The sequence below is a fragment of the Rattus norvegicus genome, chromosome 2 (assembly GCF_036323735.1).
Source record: "Rattus norvegicus strain BN/NHsdMcwi chromosome 2, GRCr8, whole genome shotgun sequence".
Classification (NCBI taxonomy): domain Eukaryota; kingdom Metazoa; phylum Chordata; class Mammalia; order Rodentia; family Muridae; genus Rattus; species Rattus norvegicus.
In genome coordinates this window covers 33,826,761-33,853,327 of record NC_086020.1, presented here as the reverse complement: position 1 = coordinate 33,853,327, position 26,567 = coordinate 33,826,761, and the positions used below count along the sequence as shown (strand labels likewise).

The 26,567-nt window shown below is 45.8% G+C and overlaps 1 long non-coding RNA gene across 3 annotated transcripts in view; it reads right to left on the bottom strand.

Annotated features, from left to right (window-relative positions):
- LOC102555263 (uncharacterized) overlaps window positions 1–20,704 on the bottom strand; it is a 117,637-nt gene extending 96,933 nt beyond the window's left edge. Inside the window, exons 1-4 of one of the 3 annotated variants that reach the window (XR_010063720.1) lie at window positions 20,638–20,704; window positions 10,087–10,223; window positions 9,800–9,928; window positions 2,962–3,036 (exon numbers count right to left, since the gene is read on the bottom strand). This is a non-coding gene — a long non-coding RNA (uncharacterized LOC102555263). Of the gene's footprint in view, window positions 1–2,961; window positions 3,037–9,799; window positions 9,929–10,086; window positions 10,224–13,583; window positions 13,688–20,637 lie in introns of those variants that run through there. The other 2 variants (XR_010063719.1, XR_351343.5) reach the window with 2 other exon arrangements.
- Window positions 20,705–26,567: the final 5,863 nt, after the last annotated feature.

The following is a 26,567-nucleotide window of genomic DNA, read 5'->3' as shown; positions in this document are numbered from 1 at the left end:
TCACATATTCTGTTTTCTTTCCCTCATGTATTTTCTGAGATGTACCCCGTAACAAATTGTTTGACCTATAATATGGATCACATTTCTAGGGAAAATGACATAAATCACTTACTGGATGTCAAGAATATTAAACACCAACATCTAACGTTTTCCATCAGATAAAGCAGAATGACATAGTGAGAACCAATCTTTCACAGTTAATAGAGTGTGCGATGAGCATACCTTAAAAGGCACATGTGTGTGTGCATGTGTGTGTGCATACACGTGTGCATATGTGCACATACACATACAAAATATCCTGGGTAAACTCAGCCTAGTTACAGAACCTCTCTCAAGCTCACTTTCCTCATCCCTGAAATGAGGGTGATTGTGGTACTTACTATTAATTTAATCTAAGGATTAAAATGGCCTCTCCATGTGTGATTTGGAAGGCATAACACCAACTATGTTCATATGTCAGCATCTGGAACAGAGTAAAAGCTCATGAAGATTGTCCAATGTCATTCATGTGTCAGGGTGAATCTGTCCCTCTTGAAATAGAGTCAGCTTGGAAACAGCCACATGCTCTCATTGGTTCCTGGTGGATTATTTTGGTCCCTGTCTCTTGTCATTTAGGTTGTCTTACCTTTGGTCACATAAAACACCTAAAACCTTTCACAAAATACTAGCGAATGCCACAGAGTTTACCAAAGGTTAGACCAGGATGAAAGGCAAAGGGAGTAGACTAGGGAGATATGGAAAATGAGAAAGGGCTCAAGACAGAATAGAGCTGACAAGATTCTTATAATTATTTCTTTTATTCTTTCAGCTATCATATAATTATATTGTTCTCTCCCTTCCTTTCTTCCCTTCCAACTCTCCCATGTGCCTCTCCCTTCTCACTTTCAAATTCATGGGTTCCTTGTTTATCAATTGTTGTTAAAAACAGACATAGATACATATTCATAAGTACATAAATCCAACCTACTCAGTCCATACAATATTACTTATATTATGTTTTCAGGAATGACTATTTGATAATGGATAACCAACTTCTCTTTGCAATGGACAGAGGCCATCACAGAAAATCACAACCAGTAAAAATTTGGAGCCGTGGAGCGCCATCCTAACGGTACAAGTCCCACACACGCAGCCCAGGGAATGCTGTGAATACAGATGTGTTCCTGTGAAGGCCACAGGAACAGGGGGTTTGCTGTGAGAGTACGTCTCCTGGGAATGGCAAAACCATACCTATGGAGTCTCCGTGACTCCATGACCATCCATCTAAACAGGAGTTAAACAAGGACAACAACAGACACACTGATGTGGATAGAGGAAACCCATGAGGCTTCAGCCTGCATGAGGAACTACAGGATGCTGACAGCAAGAGAAACAGCCTTCCCCAGAGGAGAGCACTGTCAATTTTACTAACCTGGGGACCACCACAATTTTTAAACGGCCTACCACTGTATTAGCAGCCTTTCTAATTATTGTGACAAAATGCTTGACGAAGCATTGCGAGATGCAAAGCATTTATATGGGCCCCTACATAACTGTAAGGGGTGCAGGCCGCTGTGGTGGAAACGCATGGCAGGGAAAGCGTGAATCAGCCAGTCATGCTACATGTGCTTTATGTGCGTTCAGAAGGCAGAGGGGGTGCATGCTTGCTCTCAGCCTGCTCTCTCCCTTTTCTAGATCCCTTCATTTCAGGAGGACAATCCATGAGCTAGTGTGGCCAGCCCACATTCAGGGGAAGCCTTTCCTCCTTTGCCCAATCTTTCTGGAACACCCTCATAGACATATCCCCGAGGTAGGGGGTGTCTCCCAGGTGATTCTCAGGCCAGTCAGGTAGATAATAAAACCTCACTGCTCCCTATTCTGCCCGGGTCCCCCTGCCTCTCTTCACTCTAGTCTTCTTCCCCAAGACCACTTACCTCCAATTTCTCTTCCTAGATTTTTCTCAGCCATATCCAGGGTATTAACCAGGAAGGGGGCATTCCCTCTCAAGCCACTCCCCCTCCTTAACAAGGAGCTTCTACTAAAGCAATGCAAATTGGGGTGGGGGGTGCCTACAACATAAACATATCCTCACTTGGAGTGAGGATACATTTTTGCTTCATTTGCATGAGAAGATACGGTGGAAGTCAGATTGCTTTGCCCAAGTCAGAGAGAGTGGAGGTAGAATTTGAACCCAGGTTTGCTCCATTTCACAGCCAGCACTTTCAGATGCTGTACTCCCCCAAAACATCCCAGAAAGGCCGTTTGGCAACACGTAAGTGAACGGCAACAGTCTGAACCATAATCTCAGCCGCTCGTCCCTCGGAGGATTGCCAATGCTTTCAAGGGATGTGGGCAAAATGGCATGAATTATTCAGCACAAATCACCAGGCCCATTACAGAAACAATGCCATAAACAGGAGCCATCGACTTCTCTAAACGGGGACTTTCATGCTCCTGTGAAAGACCATATTCTTTTGATTTCATTTCTTCACACAAGTTCTTTCTACACACAAGTCCTTAGGTTCTCTCCTACTTAGAATTGTAGAATGTAATGGCTCTGTGCATAATGGGATATGTGTTCAGTGCGTATTCAATGACCAACTAAATGAACGGCAGTGTTTTGTTTCAGTTGTGTGCGGCAGATGGTGGGGAGTGGGAGGTGTAGAGGCCACAGAATGGGGAGATAGCGTTTGCTGAAGAGGTCTTAATCACAATTGCATTTGAGCCCAAAGAAGGTGAATTTGGTCTTCGTTACTAAATGACTGTCCCACAGTTCCAAGCCCAGGCCCAGTTTACCACTCTTCTGTGAAGGCTAATTTATTCAAAAGGACTACGTGTTTGATTTTGCCAATTTTGTTTTGTTTTCAAAGAAATCCCTTATTCATTGAATTGTTTCAGACCCTAGCAAAAAAAAAGGAAAGAATTTTCAAAGGATAGTCAGTCAAGCTTCTGTGACCAACTTCAAGGAAGAAACACTCCGACCTGGATAAAAGTTCAGGAACCGGTGAGGTGGCTCCGTACCACACAAGCCTGACGACTGCATTTGAGCTCTGGAACCTATGGCAAGAGGACAGGATTGACTCCCTAGGGTTATCATCTAACCTCTATATAGCCAGTATGATCAGCAAACACCTGCATGCACATACACACATTGTATACATAATAATAATAATAAACAACTATATTTGATATTATTATTATTAATTAATTAATTAATTAAAATTGATGAAAAAAGGATCAGGTGCTGGAGAGATGGCTCAGAAGCTAAAAAGCACATTCTGCTCTTGCAGAGGACCCAAGTTTAGTTCTCAGCACCCACATCAAGTGGCTCACGACCACCAGTAACTCCAGTTCCACAGAGGTCCAGAGCCTCTGACTTCCATGGGCACCTGAACGTGTGTGTGCGCATCCACACAGAGACATACATGTAAATAATTAAAAATGAAATAAATATTTTCTTAAAAAGAAATCAGTTTGCCCAACAGTCTTTACCACACATCGCTACTGTTCTCTGTGTAATCAGCACGACAATTAATAGGCGTGGTATTCATTATCCAAATAATCACAATTTCAGAAACATCTACAAAATGTTTATTATTGGCAAAATTTCAAGTCTTGAGAGACACGCCTCCAAAGTAAAAATCTGTAAGAGGTGCCCCTTACCAAAAAGAAGCAGAAGAGGAGGAAGAGGAAAAAAGAAAAGAAGAGGAAGAGGGAAAGAAAAGACAAGGAGGAGAAAGGAGAAGAGGGGGAGAAGGAGGAGGAAGAAGAGGAAAAGGATAGGAGCATTCTACCAGATTGTCAAAGATGGCGATCTTGGTAGCTCAGCCCTAAAGAAGACATTTACGGTACCTCCTCTGAGGCTCAGGGAACGTTGCAGAAGAGGACAATGAGTACGTAAGAGCCAGGCAATACGGTAAAGGGCTATGAAATACCATCCTCTAAATTCGATGCAACCACTGTTGCTAAGTCACAACAACTGAGGTCACCTACATGGGGCCTGGACAAGACTGGCCCGATCAATAATCGATCACGAAAAGAGAGGAGCTCATGGGGCCCTACCCCTCGCTGCTGAACAATTAGCTACTGATGGGATGTGGGAGAGATGAGTCACTGTCTTCAACTGTGGACCCACTGTTGGGCTCAACAGGCTCCAACAGATACCTCCAAACCCACGGTCGCACAGTTGGCCCTGGATAAACTCAGTGGGTCAGAACACAAAATGAACAGACAATTAACATAAGAAAGACATGCGTAGCGAAGAGAGGATGGGATGTGGTTAGAAGGCAGATGAGAGAGGGTAGGTGGGAGTGGTCACTGGGTATCATGTACATGCATGAAATTGCCTAAATACAAATGCAAGTAACACAATAATAACTATTGTTAAAGAGAAGACTCCCTTAAGAGCCCCTAAAGTGTTTCCACACAGTGATTAATTCCCTCCTTCTTTAATTTTCTGAAACTCGTGAGACTATTAGGCATATTAACTTTATTGAACACATTTTATAAGAGCCCACTATGGTTTAACTGTGTGTTACAATGTCATTTCCCAGTGAAACACTGTCGGGAAGCAGAGCCTCGTAAGAGGTGGGGGCCATGATTGCTCTGTCTTCACTGGGTCAATGCCATTATTATAGGAATGACTTGGTTACCACAGGGGGGATGTCATAAGTTTGCTTCCATGCTCCCTTGTGCTCTCTTTCCTTCCCCTCCCTTTCTGCTTTCCAACATGGAAAGAAACAGCGTAACATCAGTACCATATGCTCACCTTGATAGTGAACTTCTCAGCCTCCAGACCTACGAAATTTCTCTTTAGAAATTCTGCACTGTGTGGAATTCTAGCATAATAACACCAAGTGTTGAGGCATTTGTGAGGACTCTACTCTCGTGATCCAATCATGTCCAATGCCCCCACATCTTATTATGACTATGACATTCGGGGTTCCTGTCACCGTGAGAATTTGGGAAAGTACAAACATTCAGACCACGGCGAGTTCCCAGTGCTGATATTCCATATCAGTCAAGCTCTAAGAGAAGAAAATTGCAAGCTCTAATACAGAGGGTGAGTGTTTGGTTCAAAGGCCTAGCTCTCAGAAGTCGTAACTAGCTAGCGGCAGGCATCTTCTCTCCTAAGTTGAACCACGTGGGTCCTGCACAGGTAAGGGGACAGAAGCTGCCTCCTAAGACCTTCTCCAGGAAAGGGACAGCTACTTCCTTAATTCACCCAAAGGGATTCTCCAAGCTCCTTTAGAACCATAGATGAATTTAAAATGTTCCTTGTGTGCCCTTCTATTTGGTTAAAAAAAATTTGGAAAATACATACATGCATACATACATACATACAAACATACATAGATCCATACATAAGAGACAATCTAGAGTTCCATCTTCTTTTCTCTCCTTTAAAGTACAACAAGACTGATGTCATAAAGGAATATATAAATGTGAGACAAAGCAATACAAGATTTAAAAGACACTTGTCAGAGAATGGGTCACACAACAGAACACAGAGACCTAAATTCAAAAAGAAATAAATACAGCCCTCATTTCAAAGGTCCTCCCGGTGTTTGTTGGACCTCCTGAATACCCAGAATCCATATTTCTCCTCTCTGCCGCCAGTCTTTCATAATTCATTAAGCCCTGGTTTAAGTCCTGGTGACCTTCGGTAGAGGCACAGACTGTCCAGGAATGAGCGCAGGATGGCCGGGGATGTAAGGAAGGCAGGATAGCCACTAGTGATCTCACTCTTCTTACTGCTCTGTTTGGACTCAAAGAAACAGGAGACAAATGGTGTTTTCCCCCAATATGAGGAGGGGCCGTGCCATCCAGAACCAACCTAGTGAGGAGGGACACCTGAGGCCCATGGGAATGCATACAGATGGGAGGGTCGTGATGCAGCGAGCAGCTGAGAATGTTCAAGAGAGTAAAGAAGAGACACCTCTTGGCATTCTATCCCGAACAATAGGCTCACTAGTTCTGAAGAATAAATGCCACAGTAAGTGGCTGAAAAGTAAAAATGTAAAAAAAAAAAAAACAGAAACAGAAACAAAAAACAAAAGTAAACACGTGTCTTTAATCCCAGAACTCAGGTTATTAAGGCAGAAAGGACTGCGTCTTCCATGCTAGCCTGCGTCATGTGATAAAACCCTATGCTACAGAATGAGGAATGATGGTGACAAGTGACCAGAATGGTTTCTAATAGGGTAGAACAGATGTATGGGATGCAGAGGGATACAGGTACTGTATCAAACAAGGGTCTTAGCTAATGTTGGGATACCCTTTATCAGGCTATGAGCGAGGGCTTGGAGGCAAACAATGTATGCAGAAGGAAACACAGAAAAACAAAGAGGCAGCAAAGTGAGGCTGGAAGGGAAGGAAGGCAGCTCAGGCTGTACTAGTGAGCACAGGCTGAACTAATGAGTGCAGGCTATACAGGCAGTGCAGGCTGTACTAGTGAGCACAGGCTGTACTAGTAAGCACAGGCTATATAGGCAGTGCAGGCTGTACTAGTGAGCACAGGCTGTACTAGTGAGCACAGGCTATACAGGCAGTGCAGGCTGTACTAGTGAGCACAGGCTGTACTAGTGAGCACAGGCTGTACTAGTGAGCACAGGCTGTACTAGTGAGCACAGGCTTTACAGGCAGTGCAGGCTATACTAGTGAGCACAGGCTATACTAGTGAGCACAGGCTATACAGGCAGTGCAGGCTGTACTAGTGAGCACAGGCTGAACTAATGAGTGCAGGCTGTACTAGTGAGCATAGGCTATACTAGTGAGCATAGGCTATACAGGCAGTGCAGGCTGTACTAGTGAGCACAGGCTGTACTAGTGAGCACAGGCTGTACTAGTGAGCACAGGCTGTACTAGTGAGCACAGGCTTTACAGGCAGTGCAGGCTATACTAGTGAGCACAGGCTATACTAGTGAGCACAGGCTATACAGGCAGTGCAGGCTGTACTAGTGAGCACAGGCTGAACTAATGAGTGCAGGCTGTACTAGTGAGCACAGGCTATACTAGTGAGCATAGGCTATACAGGCAGTGCAGATTGTACTAGTGAGCACAGGCTGTACTAGTGAGCACTTTACCCATTTACACGGTTCTGAGAGCACCCTCACACTTGAGGATCAAAGCAGTCGGGTATGTATCTTTCCCATAATGGCTGGGCCTCCTGCTAAGGCATTATTCCCAGAGAGGATCTGCTACTAGCCAAAGAAGTCTCAGATAAAGAGTGGCAGGTGGCTGCAGGATCCAGGATAGTGAATCTCAGTGGGAGTAGAGGCAGGAGGATAGTGAATCTCAGTGGGAATAGAGGCAGGAGGATAGTGAATCTCAGTGGGAGTAGAGGCAGGAGGATAGTGAATCTCAGTGGGAGTAGAGGCAGGAGGATAGTGAATCTCAGTGGGAGTAGAGGCAGGAGGATAGTGAATCTCAGTGGGAGTAGAGGCAGGAGGATAGTGAATCTCAGTGGGAGTAGAGGCAGGAGGATAGTGAATCTCAGTGGGAGTAGAGGCAGGAGGATAGTGAATCTCAGTGGGAGTAGAGGCAGGAGGATAGTGAATCTCAGTGGGAGTAGAGGCAGGAGGATAGTGAATCTCGGTGGGAGTAGAGGCAGGAGGATAGTGAATCTCGGTGGGAGTAGAGGCAGGAGGATAGTGAATCTCAGTGGGAGTAGAGGCAGGAGGATAGTGAATCTCAGTGGGAGTAGAGGCAGGAGGATAGTGAATCTCAGTGGGAGTAGAGGCAGGAGGATAGTGAATCTCAGTGGGAGTAGAGGCAGGAGGATAGTGAATCTCAGTGGGAGTAGAGGCAGGAGGATAGTGAATCTCAGTGGGAGTAGAGGCAGGAGGATAGTGAATCTCAGTGGGAGTAGAGGCAGGAGGATAGTGAATCTCAGTGGGAGTAGAGGCAGGAGGATAGTGAATCTCAGTGGGAGTAGAGGCAGGAGGATAGTGAATCTCAGTGGGAGTAGAGGCAGGAGGATAGTGAATCTCAGTGGGAGTAGAGGCAGGAGGATAGTGAATCTCAGTGGGAGTAGAGGCAGGAGGATAGTGAATCTCAGTGGGAGTAGAGGCAGGAGGATAGTGAATCTCAGTGGGAGTAGAGGCAGGAGGATAGTGAATCTCAGTGGGAGTAGAGGCAGGAGGATAGTGAATCTCAGTGGGAGTAGAGGCAGGAGGATAGTGAATCTCGGTGGGAGTAGAGGCAGGAGGATAGTGAATCTCGGTGGGAGTAGAGGCAGGAGGATAGTGAATCTCAGTGGGAGTAGAGGCAGGAGGATAGTGAATCTCGGTGGGAGTAGAGGCAGGAGGATAGTGAATCTCAGTGGGAGTAGAGGCAGGAGGATAGTGAATCTCAGTGGGAGTAGAGGCAGGAGGATAGTGAATCTCAGTGGGAGTAGAGGCAGGATAGTGAATCTCAGTGGGAGTAGAGGCAGGAGGATAGTGAATCTCAGTGGGAGTAGAGGCAGGAGGATAGTGAATCTCAGTGGGAGTAGAGGCAGGATAGTGAATCTCAGTGGGAGTAGAGGCAGGAGGATAGTGAATCTCGGTGGGAGTAGAGGCAGGAGGATAGTGAATCTCAGTGGGAGTAGAGGCAGGAGGATAGTGAATCTCAGTGGGAGTAGAGGCAGGAGGATAGTGAATCTCAGTGGGAGTAGAGGCAGGAGGATAGTGAATCTCAGTGGGAGTAGAGGCAGGAGGATAGTGAATCTCAGTGGGAGTAGAGGCAGGAGGATAGTGAATCTCAGTGGGAGTAGAGGCAGGAGGATAGTGAATCTCAGTGGGAGTAGAGGCAGGAGGATAGTGAATCTCAGTGGGAGTAGAGGCAGGAGGATAGTGAATCTCAGTGGGAGTAGAGGCAGGAGGATAGTGAATCTCAGTGGGAGTAGAGGCAGGAGGATAGTGAATCTCAGTGGGAGTAGAGGCAGGAGGATAGTGAATCTCGGTGGGAGTAGAGGCAGGAGGATAGTGAATCTCAGTGGGAGTAGAGGCAGGAGGATAGTGAATCTCAGTGGGAGTAGAGGCAGGAGGATAGTGAATCTCAGTGGGAGTAGAGGCAGGAGGATAGTGAATCTCAGTGGGAGTAGAGGCAGGAGGATAGTGAATCTCGGTGGGAGTAGAGGCAGGAGGATAGTGAATCTCAGTGGGAGTAGAGGCAGGAGGATAGTGAATCTCAGTGGGAGTAGAGGCAGGAGGATAGTGAATCTCGGTGGGAGTAGAGGCAGGAGGATAGTGAATCTCAGTGGGAGTAGAGGCAGGAGGATAGTGAATCTCAGTGGGAGTAGAGGCAGGAGGATAGTGAATCTCAGTGGGAGTAGAGGCAGGAGGATAGTGAATCTCAGTGGGAGTAGAGGCAGGAGGATAGTGAATCTCAGTGGGAGTAGAGGCAGGATAGTGATACTTCTTGCAACAGCTTCACTGACCGAGATCAGGACTCCAGGTTCTGCCTAAGTGCAATAGGCTACACTGAAATGTTCCAGGCATTTACAGCTTAGCATAAGCCGGCCATCCTTGCCGCTAGGTGGAGAATGGTGGGCAGCAGGCTAGCAACCCAGCACGGAGGTGTCACTCACCCAAAGTCCTGTGTAGGTTAAGGCTAAGCAGGTCCTGCATTTTCTCAGAGGCACCCAGCTTTTAGCCGCCTGCCCCCAGGATTTCCCTCCTAGCTCTCCTGTAGGTAATTAATCTCATCCATGACATTTTCAACCTGGCTCCCAGCAAGACATGTTACCCAGGCTTTTCCTTCACTAAATGATCTCATAACTGGGCAGTTGCATGCAGGTGAGGGGCCATCCTGTCGCATCACGATATTCTGCACTCACCGGCAAATGGAAGACACGGGGAAAGAATGTTGCCTTGAAAAGCAACATTAAGCCAGTCGGTCCGTCCACATCTTGGCCTTCTGCTTACTTCCCATGTGACCCGTGACATACTGTGAAAGGCTGCCAAGGCTGTAAAATGGAGATGAAATTCCTTTCACCAACAGTTTAGGATAATAACTGAGATATTAAAAAAAAAAAGTACTTGGCACATAGCACATGACCAACAAATCAGCAAATTCTGAGACTGTTGATATTTATGTATGAGACACATTCAAGCATGTTCTTACCACAGAGTATCACTGACAAAAGAAAGAAGTCACCATGAAGTAAAGCTGAAACACCCACACAGGCACACCCCCACTTTGTTTATTCCGATGGTCTGCCTGGTCTGAAGAAATCCAAGCCAAGGTTGTCTCCCATTATCCTGGAGAAAAAAAAAAAAAAACAGGAGAGCTGGCTGAGTCTGCTGGTCCCTGAACATCTAAGAAATCATTTGCCTTATTGTCTGGGCAGCCAGACTGCAGGACAGAGAATGCCAAGCAAAACGCGAGGGATACTGAGAAATGCCTGGTGTGCCAATGCCAAAATCAAAGAGGAACATTTGAGTCTTATTTTAAAGCCATTGTATAGAAAAAATGGTGACTCTCCAGGAAATGCAGTACTGTGGTAAGCAAACATTAGCATGATATCACGGAAGACACCCCACTTCCGTCCTCTGATAGACATGAACAGTGTGTATGATAGCAGTTCAACGCTAATGTCTTGCCAGTCACGAGCGCCTCCGCAAAAACACAAATTAGAAGGTATTTATGACGTGTTTGTGTTTTACTTACACCATGGTGACGACAATTTAAAATGGACCGAAGATGGTGGACGGAGAGAGGGTTCGGTGGGTAAGAGTACTCAGTGCTCTTCCAGAGGACCCAAGTTCAATTCCCAGCACCCACACAGAGCTCACAATCGTCTGTAACTTCAGCTTCAGACATTCCAATGCCCATTTCCGGCCTCCACCAGCACCACACATGCATGTGGTGCAGACATACATGCAGCTAAATTGACCTGCACTCGCAAAAAATAATGGTGATAATAGTAACTTAAAAACTTAATGTGACAAATCCACAATACCAAGTTAAACGAAACTAAAATGCTGGCCCGTATGTGTCTGTTCTTCTTAACAGATTTATACTGAAAAGATAATCCATCTATGATACCCCTGGTCCTTGCTTGATTACCAGCCCTCATGACTACTACCAGGGGAAGCTTTTTGCCTACTTGCCTTTACATCTTGCTGGCAAGTTCATCTACCATGTTTGCCAGTTACTGCTGGGACTGCTGCTGCTGTGATTATTGCCTTCCTTAACTGACATCTTTGACCTTCTAACATGGACTAGAAATGAGTGGTAATCCAGGAATCCCCAGGTCTTCGGGGCCAGAATGCGTCTGCTGAGACATCCAGCTATGTGGACATCAGCTAGCAATTCTGAATCTCACCAGTGTGAAGACCACCCTTGTTGGGTATATCAAGTAAGTCAATTGTATAAGCCAATCTAATAAATCCCCTTTTGATGTGTATTTATCAGTTCTGATCCCCTAGAGAGACCTAGCACTGAGAGTGGGAGTGGAGAATAGGAAACTGTAATGGTTCTCATGGAGATCTCCAGAGTCAATGAAGTGACGTGACATAAAGAAGGAATAAGACGTGGTGTAAAATTCCTACTTCTATTTGAAAAATAAGGGGGAAAGTTGGTCTCTACATTCTAAAATATTCAAACTTTCTTCTACATATCCAGCTTCCATAGGATTTTTCCATTCCATTTCAATATCATCAACGCTGTTAACATCCTTATGAATGGCTAATAAACTTAGCACTCCCATAGTTAATGTCGGCGCTCAATGTCTCCCTCCCTGCTTTCCTCACAGACACTTTCCTTTCTGCCTCTACCACCCCAACATTGTCATTCTCATTCATGGTTGGCCATTTCTTCTATTAGCGCTATGATGTCCTTTTGCCCAGGGAAAAAGGAATGACTTCAAAGACCAGAGCAATGCCAACTTAAGCAAATTGTCTCTTCTCAGCAGATCCACAGACAGGACAGATCAGAGGATGCACCAATACATGCCTGGGCCTGGGCTGTCAATGCCGGAGCAGCCCTGCCACCCTGATGGCTATGCCTCGTCTCGCCATAGGTGTTTAGTTCTTGTCATTATGAAATTTTGTTCTGAAGAGTGACTAGAAAACCTGAGTGAGGGGCCAGAGAAACGCCTCAGATAACACAGTTTGCACCCGGCCAGAAACCTGAGTTCAATCTCTGGGACCCAGAGATTGGTGAAAATAGAGAACCGACTCCCTCAAACTGCCCTCTGACCCACACATGCTCCAGCATGTGCATACATGCATAAAATACAATTTAAAGTAAAATCGAATGGATCAGAGTCACCTAAATTTTTTATTATTAATATTTAAGTTGCTGTATAAAACTACCTTGGTGGCATTTTCTTTGTGTTATGGAGATATCACTTCTCAGAAAACATCAACTTTTTTTTAGAATAGGGTCTTTCAGCAGCCTGGACTTCACAAAGTAGCCTAGACTGGCTGGCCAGTGAGTCCCAGAGACCTGCCTGCATCTGCATCCCCGGGGGCTGAGTTTACAGCCACATCCTCCCAAGGCTAGCTCTCGTTACTTTTTACATTATTTACTTGTTACTTTATTACTTTAGATTCTGGGGATGACGCTTGGATCTTTGTGCTTACAAACCGCACTGTCTGCACTGCGGTATCTTCATGGGTACTCTGCTGATGTTTGTCTCCCTCGCTGACCTCCTCACCGACCTCTCCCAACCCCCCCACTGTGGTTTTTGAGGAGTTGGAGTTTTTGTTTGTTGTTGATGAGTGTGTGTCTCTGTGTGTGTTGTGTGTCTGTGCTACGCTGTGCCGTGTGTACGGTTCTACACCTGTCCATATGAGAGTGAGTGACCTGTTGATGCTTCTTTCTCATCACAACCTGGTATGAATGCTGCCATCTTCGTTTTAAAAAGAAGCAATCTGAAGTAACACTGAAATTAAAGAACTTCCCAAAACCACTAATAGGCCAGAACTCAGGGTCAGGTTTGAGGAACTCCTGGTGTGGCGGGTCCCCTCTGCAATGCTGCAAATGCCCTCTGCAGGAGGCAGTCGGGAGAGTCAGAGTGTAAGCTGTGAATGGCCAGGATGGAGATGGATACTCCTGCAGAATCTGCTGAGGGGCGATGAAACTCTCTTCACCTGCACATCTGGCTAAGGGGGCTAAGACGGACCAGCTCTCTTCACTGCGCCTCAGCTTTGCAGATTGCAAAACCAAAAGACTGGCATAGCTACCACCTACCACCCCCAGCTTGTTCCTAAGAAGTAGATAAGAAGTCCCAGCTATTATGTAAGATGCAGCTTTCTCTCCAACCTCTTGCTTGCCTGCCTGGTGTGAAAGTCTGCAAACCTCCTGAGAGGCAAGCTCACCTTTTCCCTGGAACCCACCACCAGGATCTCCCTGTTCTCTAATCTCCCACTCTCTGCCCAGCTACCTATCGAGCCCCATCACTGACAGACTGGGGGCTCCAAGCTCCAAAACTGTTCCTAGCACGATGTGTGTATTTTAGAACCTCCGTTTGTTCCTGCGGAGTGACTATCTGACAGCTCAGTTGGACACATTTTTAGGTGTTCTGATTCCGCCCTCAGCCTGTACCTCACAGGCCCCAAAGGCATATGCTGAAATCTTTGCCTGCTGTGCAGTTGGCAGGAGTCATGTCATACCTACTTCTCGAGCTTAGGAGGGCTTCTGTCAAGAGCTCCGTCTTCTCGGAATTAAGAATCTTCTGAAAGCTTCTCCTGGTCCAGCCAATGACAAAACCTTCCAGACAATACACAGATGTCCTGGAGTCAAAGTGAGCTAATAAAAGCTGATTCCTTTTTATTTCCTTTGCTTGGCTTTGCTTGTGGAAGGGACAGCCAGCCTCCCTTTCCCCCTGTCTCTTCTCACGGCTGTTTGTTTATTATTGGACCAGAGCAAGGCCCCCAGAGCTGTGCCCTTGGTCTGAAGTTCTGACTGTAATGGGAACAGTCACCAGGGCATGAAGTGTCACTGTGGTTCTCTAATGATCAAGGACAGCATGCCTGGGAGAGAATGTGCAGCCAGGGTCTCAGGCTGTCACCACGTGCCTTATTCTGCCTCTGTTCTCTGCCCTGCCAATGGCTAATTGATTCTTGAAAATGCTCAGAGGTAGTTTGAGTAGAAAAGACACTTTATATCTGCTTACAACAATCCTCAGAGCCAAAAAAAAAATCTATCCCATGCCCAGATTCCTCAGTTTGACTCTTTCTTCCATTCAATTCCCTATTAGCTAAAAACATCAGTATCCAAGGAAGTGAGTAGAAGAAAATTCCTCTGATAACCTGTCCATGCCAGATGAAGAGCCAGGCACATAACAACAGGCATCAACAGTGAAAATGAGGAATGAGAAGAGGGCAGGAAGGCAGGAAGGCAGGCAGGCAGGCAGGCAGGCAGGCAGGCAGGAAGGCAAGAAGGCAAGCAGGCAGGCAGGAAGGAAGGCAGGCAGGCAGGAAGGCAGGAAGGCAGGAAGGCAGACAGGCAGGAAGGCAGGCAGGCAGGAAGGCAGGCAGGAAGGCAGGCAGGAAGGCAGGAAGGCAGGAAGGCAGACAGGAAGGCAGGAAGGTAGGAAGGCAGGAAGGCAGGAAGGCAGGAAGGCAGGAAGGCAGGCAGGCAGGAAGGCAGGAAGGCAGGCAGGCAGGCAGGAAGGCAGGAAGGCAGGAAGGCAGGAAGGCAGGCAGGCAGGAAGGCAGGAAGGCAGGAAGGCAGGAAGGTAGGAAGGCAGGAAGGCAGGCAGGAAGGCAGGAAGTCAGGAAGGTAGGCAGGCAGGAAGGAAGGAAGGAAGGCAGGAAGGAAGGAAGGCAGGAAGGCAGGCAAGAAGGCAGGAAGGCAGGAAGGCAGGAAGGCAGGAAGGCAGGAAGGCAGGAAGGCAGGAAGGCAGGAAGGCAGGAAGGAAGGAAGCCCTGTAGCCTTGTAGCCACTGACTTAAGAGAATCACCACAACCAAAAGCTAACAACTTTTGAGTGTTCATGGATGATGGTAGCCATGAGAAGCCAGAATCCTACCATGCGGCCTCCTGGAATCTTCATTTAACACTAGTTTAACACATAAACTCTAGTATACTGGCTCGGACCCTCCTGCAATCAGACTACAGTTTTTACACAAGGACTCAGAAATGCGGTCAGACCTCTATAAACCCATTTCCCAAGGAGGACGGAAGAACTGCTAGGGACTTCTTGCTGCCTGAACGGGACTTGACTCTGACCTTTCCATTCCTCTTCTGCCGACGATGCACTTTGCATTTTCAGAACCTGTTTGTGGGGGTTGCTGAAAGAGTTGAGGGAATATTGATAACAGAACAGAGCTTTTATCAAAAGCTGCTTCTTGTAAGTGAATTTGGCACAAGCTTACACTTCTTCCCCTGTGGCTGATTGATCTCAGAATACCTTGGATAAAAGCTGATAAAGTCATTCTTGGGCCTTTTCCCCTGTGGATATTAAACTTTTTGGACAGTTAGATGAAGACTAAACTCATTAATTCACTTGGTGCTTACTTAGAACCTGAAGTATACTACACTCACAAAGATGCCTATCAAGAGCTTCCTTGAAGTTTGATACACGCCTTGCAAGCTGGCTTCAAACTCGTAAGCCTCCCGCCTTAGACCCCAGCAACATTACAGGCACACATTACCTCATTCAGCGTCTTTATTAGATCATAATTGCATTTATCATCTCTGTCGAAAGTCCGCTCGGTTTAAATTCAGACTGTCTTACTCATCCGTTTTAATGCTCATCCTGCATAATCAACCATCCCGTTAGTTTGGAAGACTATGCCATGGTGTGGTACAGGGAGACAGAGATGAGACTCTTTCTCTCACCCTCCTTTGGAGCTCTCAGTTTCATAAAATGGGGACAGCGGAGAGAGTTCTAGAACACAGAGCTATGTTCAACCCAATGACTCCATTCGATCGCTTTAGCCATTCTCATTCCATTGGCTCAGGATGGTACAACCCAGAGCATGATACGCAAGCACTATGTTTCTACCTACTACTGACCTCAGTCAGTGCCCAAGGTGGCCAGGCAAGCCCTACTCAGAAACCAGTCAAATAGCAGGGCTGAAAATTTCAGTTTAAAATGTAGGCTGTCATGGTTATTGTTCTTTGAAAGGGAAAGGTGTCTCCTGGCCATTGAAACAGGACTCAAGTCTACCCTTCATTGCTCTATGCATTAACTAGTATAATTAATCATTTTTTTAAATCGCATTTGTAAGGTCCTCACTGACTCAGAAAACACTTTATCGCTCACAGAAGAAGTTCCTCGTTTACCTAAAGGAACGTTCAAGGAGATGCAACCTCTGCTCTTGGGGGCTGGCATGTAAGAAAGATGAGTTGCGATAGGTAGAATCACAGTAGAGAAATGGAAAGACAGACTGTTATACAGGTCAAGAATTCGAAGCTTAAAATGATTTTCTGGGGATACTACTCGATCGTTGAGTTTCCAGATACCCGGGATGTCTAAGATTACGTATACAGACAGGAACATCCTAAGGTGGGTTGGGTGGTAGTAGTAAGAAAGACTGAGCGTGGCAGCCAGTTAGCCCATTCTTTGTCAGATCACGGTTTGCATGCATGGGCTCCTGGTGGTGGGGATGGCAATGATAAGAAGACTTGACTAGTTCTTGATTAATGAGGATCGGTGCCCATCACAGTCACCATACCAGTTCCAAGCCTGATATTCCAGTGGCTCACCATAGAGCCAATATATGCCCAGCCACAGAAGCAACAAGTGACAACAGTCCATGACCACTCAAAGATGCACTGAAGGCCAAGAAACCAAGGAGGAAGGCCATGGCTCACACCGGCCTTAGATTAGTTAGTCTCTAAGTATATTGAGAGGAGAAGCAACAGAGACTTTGAGGAGGGTGAGATGCCAGGAAGGGGAGGAGCAAAGCCAGAATGAATCACAAGCAGATGGCACAAGTCTCTGGCTTATGAAGCACTGCAAAGAAGAGCAGGAAGTCATTTCTGGGAGAAGGATAGTTATCAGAAAGAAAAAATAAAACAGTTGCAATAAAACCTAACAAAAGCCAAAAAAAGAAAAGAAAATGTTGGGCAGTTTGCTAGATAAATAGTCTGTGAGGCTAATCCACCTCACTGAACTGTTGTAAAAATCAACAAAGAAAGAAAGAAAGAAAGAAAGAAAGGAAGAAGGAAAGAAAAAAAGAAAGTCAAAGACACTGCAAATGTAGAAAAACTACCAAATAATAAAAACATTAATAATAAGGGACGACCTAGGAATGAAACCAATTCAGTCAAGACCAAAGATGTTGGGCAACCAGCATAAGAAATAAAGAAAGTAGATAGGTCTGCTTGGAGGGGGTCCAGGCAAACAAGGACTGAAATACTTTTTGCTCTTAATTTTTTACAAGAAGACAAGTTTACAGGGTATAGGACTATAAATAAATATTGGCCAACAGGCTCTTGCATTTCCCTGGAGGCAGCTCCCTTTGAAATGACTTCCTGGACCAAGGAATAAGGGAGTTGAAGGCTCCTCCCTAGAGCTCATAGTCCAGGACAGGAGGCCCCCCCCCCCATCTTTAGTGATTTGGGGTTGGGAAAAAACCTTGGAAGGAAGCCAAAGCCATAGTTCATTTCTTTCTTTCATCTCCTGCCTTTGCCAAATGCTGACAGTTACAAACAAGTGTTTTCTTCACACTCTGCTCATTTGGGTTGCTTGTGTGTATGTGACTTGAGAAACGCTTTCTAAATCCCCAAGGTGACAGGATTTCCACGTAATGATAATGATTATTTAATGTCATCATCACAATGGGCTGCCTGGGCAAATGAAATGCTTGCTGGGCTTAAAGCATTCACTCAAGTGAAGTAAATTAACGCTTTCCAGGGTACCAGATTCCCGTCGGGGCCCTAAAGAAGGTAATTCATTACCCAGGCATTCTCCACCAGCAACAGTGCTGTCTACCAGCAAATTCTTCAGCTGCTTAAACTGTCAGGATTCTTGGCCAGCATGAGGAAGTCCAAGAGAGATAAGACTATGCTGAGAAGGCCCAGACTCGGTGGATATTTTTAGTCATCTGAAGAGAGTCCAGGAATGATAAGCACCATCATCATAACCCCTGTGGGAGCAGCCCACCTTCTCCAGGGCTTTCGTCCCGGAAGTCATCTCCCTTGGTCCTCTAATTCCTGAGGTGCACAAAGCAGGTGTTGTCACAGTCAGTATCTAACTATGGTGGCATTGATGGCTGAGATGACTTACATGGAGATAAACCTTAAAGGCAAGGGAGAAAGTACCATGGGAAGGCTGGGAATGGTCCCCAAACCAGTACCTTCAAAAGCACTGAGCTGAGGGGCCGTGGGAGTAACTCAGTGGTAGAGCATATGGTTATGGTTAGAATGTACAATAGGCTTGTGCTCATTTCTTAGCAGAGGGTATAGCGGGACGCTGAAGATCTGGGTCCAGAGTTCATGCAAGCTGGCTATAGACTTTGGCACACGGAGGCAAAAATGTGAAGAGGTTTGAGTGTCTCTTGAGTAGCCTCATTTTAAAATAGTATCTACTATTAGTCATTTTAAAAAACAACAAATATCTCTAAGGCCAACAGCAAGAAAAATAGAGAGTCAGTAAAGTGTTTGCCACAAAAGCATGGATCCGGCTCCCCAGAATCCAAATGGAAAAGCCAGGCCCACTGGAAAAGGCCAGCCTAGTCACACTGTCAACTGACATGCCAATGTGGAAGGTTCCAAAGGTCCCACACCTAGATGAACAGCCACAAATGGCCAATGGCTGCTGGAAGGAGAATCAGTTTCTTCCAGGGACAAGCGCCTGCATGGGTTGGCCCATTCCAAATGGTCAGTCCTGAACACATGTACATACAAGCAGAACTAAAAGAGCAAGAGTGTAGAGGGAGGGAGGGAGGGAGGGAGGGAGGGAGGGAGGGAGGGAGGGAGGGAGGTAGTAAGTAGGTAGGTAGGTAGATAGAGAGATAGAGAGATAGAGAAGAGATCATGAATTTGGAGGTAGGCATAAAAGGAGTTGGAAGAGAGGGAGGGGCAGAAATAATGTAGATACAGGCCTCAGACCTGAAATTCTAAAAGAGAGAGATAGGATAGGGAGTGGAAAATAGAAAGTGCTTATAATCCCAGTACTAGGAATACATAAATGGAAGGATTTCAAGGATCAGTGGCTAGTAACTCTAGCCTAATCAGCAAGTCCCAGACTTGCTGTGAGAGAACTTGTCTCAACAAATGAGGCAGATGGCACCAATTTCAGAAGTTGACTATTGACCTCCATACACCTGCACATATATGTGCGTGGGCACTTGCACAAACATGAACATACATACATGCACATGTGATGTGTGCACACATACAGGCACATACACAGAGATACCTCAAAAACTAAGTAAATAGTAAAATTAAGGTTTAAAAGTGAGCTGGAGAGGGGTTGGGGATTTAGCTCAGTGGTAGAGCGCTTGCCTAGGAAGCACAAGGCCCTGGGTTCGATCCCCAGCTCTGAAAAAAAAAAAAAAAAAAAGAACCAAAAAAAAAAGTGAGCTGGAGAGATGGTTCTACAGTTAGGAGTATTGACTGCTCTTCTAGAGGGCCCAGGTTATATATAGTCCCAGCACCACACAGCAGCTCACAACTATCTGTAGCTATAGTCCCAAGGGATATGATGTTCTCTCAGGCCTCCGCAGGCACAAGGTACATGTGTGATCCATCAGACATGAAAGCAAAGCACTTATACATATAAGATAAATAAATCATTTAAAAAAATTTTTTAATCTAAAAGGCAAGATTGAAACTAACCTGGATAAAGGCTTTACTATTTATCTGGTACTTTCCTATAAAAAATTAACTAACTGAATTGCCACGATTAATCTGTCATTTATCATCAAACCGTTTCCTTTTATAACTGAGAAAACAGATGCAGAGACAAGTTATACTCTTGTCCAAAATCTCATACCTTCTGCGTGGTAGGGCTGAGAATCAGGGGTGAGGCGAGAGAGGGTATCAGAAGCCTGGGCGCTCTGACGGGAACAACATGCCACAGACTGAGGGCAAAATGTGTGTAAGGAGCCCAGGGCTCTCTGCGTCCTCCCATCCCAGAGCCTCACTGGATCTTTAAGAGTCTCAGAGCCAGAGTCCTAACTCCTGGTGAAGGAGCTCCTGCAAACACGTGAAGCAACAAGCAAGAGAGGGCCTGTCAGCTAACCACTTTTCACAGAGCAAACCAATTCCCAAAAGAAAAGGATCACCATCAAGTCAGGGAGAACGGCTTTTTCCTGCAGATGCAGGGGGCAAGTGCAGCATCCGAAAATGCAAACATCTGGGAGGATCATGGCAACTGGAGAGAAGTTTGAAGAAGGAGCAGGTTCGTGCTGAGGAGAGCAGCGTATGGAAAGAGAAGAGTCACCACAAACGGATTAGGTGGGGAGGCTGGAAGTAAAGGAAGAAACACTTCTTTCCTCGAGCACTTTGTACAATGCACTTCTCTGGATTTCTATACAGCTGACCATGGTGATTTTATAAGGCTAAGGAGAGGTGGGGAGGGAGGGAGGGCGGGAGGGAGGGGGGAGACAAGATCAGGAAGGTAAGACAGAATAGCATTTGAGCTTGAAATGAGCGCCTCTTTTACATTAAAAAAAATACTATTAAAAACTTTGCTCATCTTCGTGAATCCTACCTATGCCACAGCAAGGATCTCAACTCTAAGAGGCACACAGAAAACAATTCCACTAACCTTTTTCTTCTCCACAATTTGTAGAGTATGTTTGTTCATCTGGTGAAAGGAAAGTAGACCTTTCTGCTTCACATGAAAACAAATACTCCCCCTGGAGGGAGAATTATTAAGAACTGGTGACATGCTATGACCACGCCCCTTCATAGCATAGGAGGGTAGCCTCAGTAAAAGGCATGAAGACCTCAACTGAACAGCAGTTCTCAACCTTCCTGCTGCAACCAACCCCTTAGGACAGTTCCTCATGTCGTGATGACCCCCAACTGAAACTTATTTTCATTGCTACTTCATAGCTATAATTTTATGACTGTTATGAATTATAATATAAATATTTGATATGCAGAATATCTGATACATGACCCCTGTAAAAGAGCCATTCAACGCCCCCAAAGGGGGTGTAACCATAAAAGGGTCACAACCCACAGGTTGAGAACCAGTGCTCTAAAAGATTTATCCAACACAACCCTGAATTCTCATCTTGACCAAGAATGAGTGTGAGCTGCTGCAACGTCATCTGTAGAATTGTTTGCAAATACACCCTGAAAAGTTCATCTTACAAACCTAGAAACGATGCAGAACAGAAGAGTTAGCCAGAGCACTGTAAACTGTCCAATAGGACCGAACACCAACCCTAACTCCACTGTTCCGGAGTTATTCCAGAGTTAACAGTGGGCCTCACTGACAGGCCCGGGGGAAGTTTCTAGAAGTGCTCACAGGATGCCTTAAAAGGTGTTTGAGAGTTCATGGATGAAGATCCATGATATAGATGAGCCTAGGGAACATTATATTAAGAGAAACAAGCCAGACACAAAAAGAAAGATACTATGTAATCTTGTGCATACTGAAGGAAGGAAGGAAGGAAGGAAGGAAGGAAGGAAGGGAGGGAGGGAGGGAGGGAGGAAGGAGGGAGGGAAGAAGGGAGGGGGAGAGAGAGAGGGAGGAGGGGAGAAGACAACAAAGAGAAAGCGTCAAGTACATAGAAGCAGAGAGGAGAATGATGATTGGGAGAGGTATCAGAAATGGGAAAGCATAAGACAAAGACAGCAAGTTGTACTTTGTAATATGAACAAGCATGGGGAGCAGAGGAGTCTGTAGTTATGATACTGTATCCTGGAAATGTGCTAACACAGTGTCAGGGTGGATACTTCTGCTGCAAGACAATAACTATGTGACTGATAGGCTCCTTTGCTTGACTTTGCCATACACACACACACACACACACACACACACACATATATATATCTTTAAATATAATATCCTATAGTATTTCATATATCAATATACTATCAAGAGCTACTAAATGATGTCTTCAAATATCTCTCTAATCCTCTTATTCAGAACTATGACCCTGAAAGGCCATATTTAAAGTCCACCTATAGATACAGTGTTCATACAGACACAGAATTGTAGCACTTGTCCTTGAGAACAATCCCAACACATCCTCACCCCTTCCCCCTCCCCACTGTGTCCCCTCCTTGGGCCGCAGTGCTAGCTCAGCCTCCACAGCTGCGTGCTGAGGGCCACGGCCACAGAGACTGCCCATCCTTCATTCACAGCCACAAGGTGCCAAATGAGGACAGGGCATAACTGACCAGCTGGACCCCAGCTTAGCCCTATCTGTGCTTTGCCCCATCAACCAGTCTGTCTGACAACATTCGAAGGCTATTGCAAGTGGGCATTAGTTTACATTCAAAGGGAAGGGCCACATGACTGCCAAGAGCCTGTTGCAGAGCCGGGAGCCCCATCAGGTTCTAACCAGCCTGCAGCAAACCCCAAGGCTGGAAAAGGGTTCCAGACTTCCACCTAGGACCTCCCACTTAACAGAGAAAAGGAAGGAATGATGCTCTGTCGTGGGAAAACAAACCTCGTGTGCCCTGCTGTTAAAGTAGAAAGCGGGCCACATGCACTAATCTCTCTGATAGGTTAGCCAGGAAAATGCCACTACAAACATCCAGTGGGATTGGTTTAAAGATTTCCAGTCAGCACAATGTATTAAAATGAAACGAAGTCACAGCCTGCTTGCCAGTGAGACTTATCTTTCGGCTGTCGTGGGTTTCCCGTGATTTCTGATAAGGCTGATGCAACATTTGTCTCAGGTGACTCAGTCATCATTGGAAAAGAACAAGGAGATACACTGGGTTAATGCTACCTGCATGCCCCAAAGCAAGGCTTAACTCTACGCGTTCGTTTTATTTCTTCTCACAACCAGTGGTCGTGCACACTGCAGGCAGGGGCTTGGAGAGGAGCTTCCAAACCTCCAATGCCAAAACAAGCCATCTACCTCCATTTCAATGCACAAGACGCTTTTCGGGATACAACCTTATTCTAAACCAAGGGCAACCTAAGGGTCTCAGCGCTGGGAACTGGAACTCTCCAGGCAGAGATGGCAGCCAGCAGAACCCCTCCCTCAACAGCACTCTCTCCTGCGCCGCCCGCCCGGTACCCTTGTCAGCCCAAGACCCCACAGAGCCCCACACCCCAGATCTTCCCTCCTAGGCAGCTGTGACCTACTCCCTCAGGGCAAGGCGCTGTATTTTCCGAGGTAACACCTAGCTAATCTCACATAATCTAATCTGAAAGAGTCAGTGCATATTATGGGATTAATGGGCTATTACTCCTAGAAAATACAATTTGCATCACAGAGACCCAAAGCCTTCACCAAAGGCAGGCCAGGAAGGGAGTCAATTTTGCGAGGGGTGGGAAGCTCGGGAACAAATTTTAAAACTAAAAGCAGCTGTGCCTACTCCTACAGCTGGGAAAGTTTCGGGTTTCATGGTTTTAAAAGCTACCAATCATGCCTCTATGCAATCTTTGTTCTGATGTTTTTCCTCCTCCGCACTGTGGTGCACGGGGGCCAACGTCTCTTAACCTCAGGAACAAGGGCTGATCAGGGAAATGCTATATTTCATTTCAGGAATTTTTTTTCTTTTTGTTTAACAAAGTACTACCACCTTGCACTTATTCAAAGTACCTATGCCTTATTTAATTATTTGTATCTCAGTCGACTCTTAGTAAATGTAACTACTTTCAAGATGTCTAAAAATGTTTTAAAGAATAGCTGTTCGTTACAGTAGGTTTTTTGGTTTGGTTTGGTTTTCAGGGGAGGGTTGTTGTTCTGTTTTGTTTTCCAGTTTTGCTGTTGTTTTAGTTTCGGTTTTTGGTTCTTTCTAGACAGGGTCTCATATAGCCCCGGCTAGCTTCAGCTTCAGTACGTTGCTAAGGATGGCCTTGAACTTCCGGTCTTCCTCTACTTCCTGAGTGCTGGGATTAGAGGCGTGCAACACCAATGCCATGTGTAGGCGGTGCTCGGCAAGAAAAGCGCGTGATAGACGAGCACTCTAGCGAATGAGCAGCTTGCTGTAGCTATTCTACGTGTCAGTGTAGTATACTACGTAGACATGCATATATACGCTAAGCCAATCGTGCAATTGCATGCTCGCAATCCTATGAACTAGAAAATCCCCATTTCTCAGATAAGAACATGGAGGTGCTGGGAAGTGACCGGAACTCAGCCAGGATCACATAGTTGGAAGCCCTTAGACGAACGGGGATGGAGCTCCACTTCCGGAGCCTTGCCTCTGAAATAACTACTTTTCTCCAGCCAACTGGAAAAGAAGAATCCATATTTCTGTTTCCTTGGGCTTTTCAACCTTACAATAACTAAACCTATATTTTTAAAAGTCCCCATACGAGAAAAATCATTAGCCCCAGGAAGCTTGTTAAACACTGCAGGACCCACCCCAACCATAAAGGATAAGGAACTCTGGGGTGGGCTCTGCCCTCGAGCTCAGCAAGCTCCGCAGATGATTCTGGCGAAAGGCAAGCTTCACTGAAGTCAGCTATGAATGTGGGTTCTGGACATTTCGAGGGTGGGTCAGCTGCAACCTCGTTCTTAACATGGGTTCCACGAGTCCTTTCTTTCCAGTTAGAAACTTGCATGTCATTTTATTGCAGCCCTAGAGAGAGTTGAACTAATGAGTGTTATTGGTGAATGCTCGGCAGGTGTGTGACACTAGGAATAGAAATGAGGTCATCTATGCATAAATAAATAAATAAATAAATAAATAAATAAATAAATAAATAAATAAATATTCCTCAAACACAAATCTCGGAAGGTTGCCTGTAGAGTTTGAGAATGGTGTGAGGAGCTTTAGAAGAAGAGAAAGGATTGTCTAACTTGGTATTCCCAATCAGCCTATGCCCTGCCCCTGTAAGATTATGCTGTTAAGGGATGGAGAGATGGCTCAGTGGTTAAGAGCTCTGATCGCTCTTCCAGAGGTCCTGAGTTCAATTCCCAGCAACCACATGGTGGCTCACAACCATCTGTAATGGGATCTGATGCCCTCTTCTGGTGTGTCTGAAGACAACTGCAGTGCACTCAAAATAAATAAGTCTTTAAATAAAATAAAATAAAATAAAATAAAATAAAAAATTAGAAATCTAAAAAAAAAATATTATGCTGTTAAAAGTCCCCCCTGCCTAGCATCTGAACAGGGACCTCACCTTTCCTCTTCCTTCTGTGCTCCTCCTTTCTTAATCCAAACTAAGACAGGAAAGGCAGCTTTGGCCTACAGAACACTAGCCACCACCCTACCTTTCCACAATGTTCACAGGATGGCACCAGGCGGGCTTCAGGTGTACTATGCACCTGAGCCGATGATTCTGAGGCCTGAAGAGGCCATTTTCAAGAGAGCAGATTGATTTTTATTTTGTTTTGCTTTGTTTTCTTTTGTTTTGCTTGACTTGTGTTTCTTTTATTAGATATTTTTATTTTCATTTCAAATGTTATCCCCTTTCCCGGTTCCCCTCCAGAAACCTGCTATCTCTCCCTGCTTCTAAGAGGGTGCTCTCCCACCCACCCACCTACTCCCTCTCACCTCCCTGCCCTGATATTCCCCTACACTGGGGCATCGAGCCTTGACAGGACCAAGGGCCTCTCCTCCCACTGATGCCCAACAAGGCCATCCCTGTGCTACATACGTGGCTGGAGCCATGGGTCCATCCCTGTGTTCTCTTGGGATGGTGGTTTAGTCCCTGGAAGCTCTGGTTGGTTGGTATTGTTCTTCTTCTTCTGGGGTTGAAGAAAGCATATTCTTCCTTGTTTGCCTGTGCCTCCTACGTGGTGGAGAGCTTCACACAGTATTAGCCAGGATATGCTCTAAAGAGTGGAAAACTGAAATTCGTGAACATCCTTCTATCTCAAGAACATTGGGATGAGAAACAGAGGAGAAACTTCCTTGCTGGGGACAGGTCAGTGACCTTGGCCTTCTTAGACCAAGGACAAATGGTTGGAGCCTGCAGGGAGGGAGATGCTGTAAGACAGTGGTTTTCAACCTTCTTGACACTGTATCCACATCTCAGTTCCTCATGTCCTGGTGACTCCCCCCTCCCCACGACTATAAAATTATCTTTGTTGCTACTTCACAGTTGTAATTTTGCTACTGTTCTGAATTGTAATGCAAATATCTCTGGAGATAGACGGCAAGCAAAGGGTTTGCAACCCACAAGTTGAGAACCGCCACTCTAGAGGGAAACAGCCTGCGTTCCGGTCACATAGTCAGCAGCTCAGGAACTGAGAAGTTTGGGAGGAGCAGTATGAAGGATGGGCCTAGACACTTGCCCGGTGGCTTTGAGCAATCTGCACTCCTCAGAGTCTTGGTTTACAGAGCAGGGAGGGGAAGAAGAACACCACTAAAAGTGAAGAGAAGTAGCAATGGCTGTCCCTGAGGTGCTGTTAAGCTCTTCCTCTCTGAAGTGACCGTAAGAGTTTTCACAGGTACCCTCTTACATCAACAGGAGTCCACCAACAGGCTAGAATTCGCTATTAACGTGTTTTATAAGCATAAACCTGGGGAAATACCCTGACGTGACCTGAGATATGCTTTTGACTTCTAATGCTACAACACAGGAGAAGTCAGGAACAAAAACCTGGC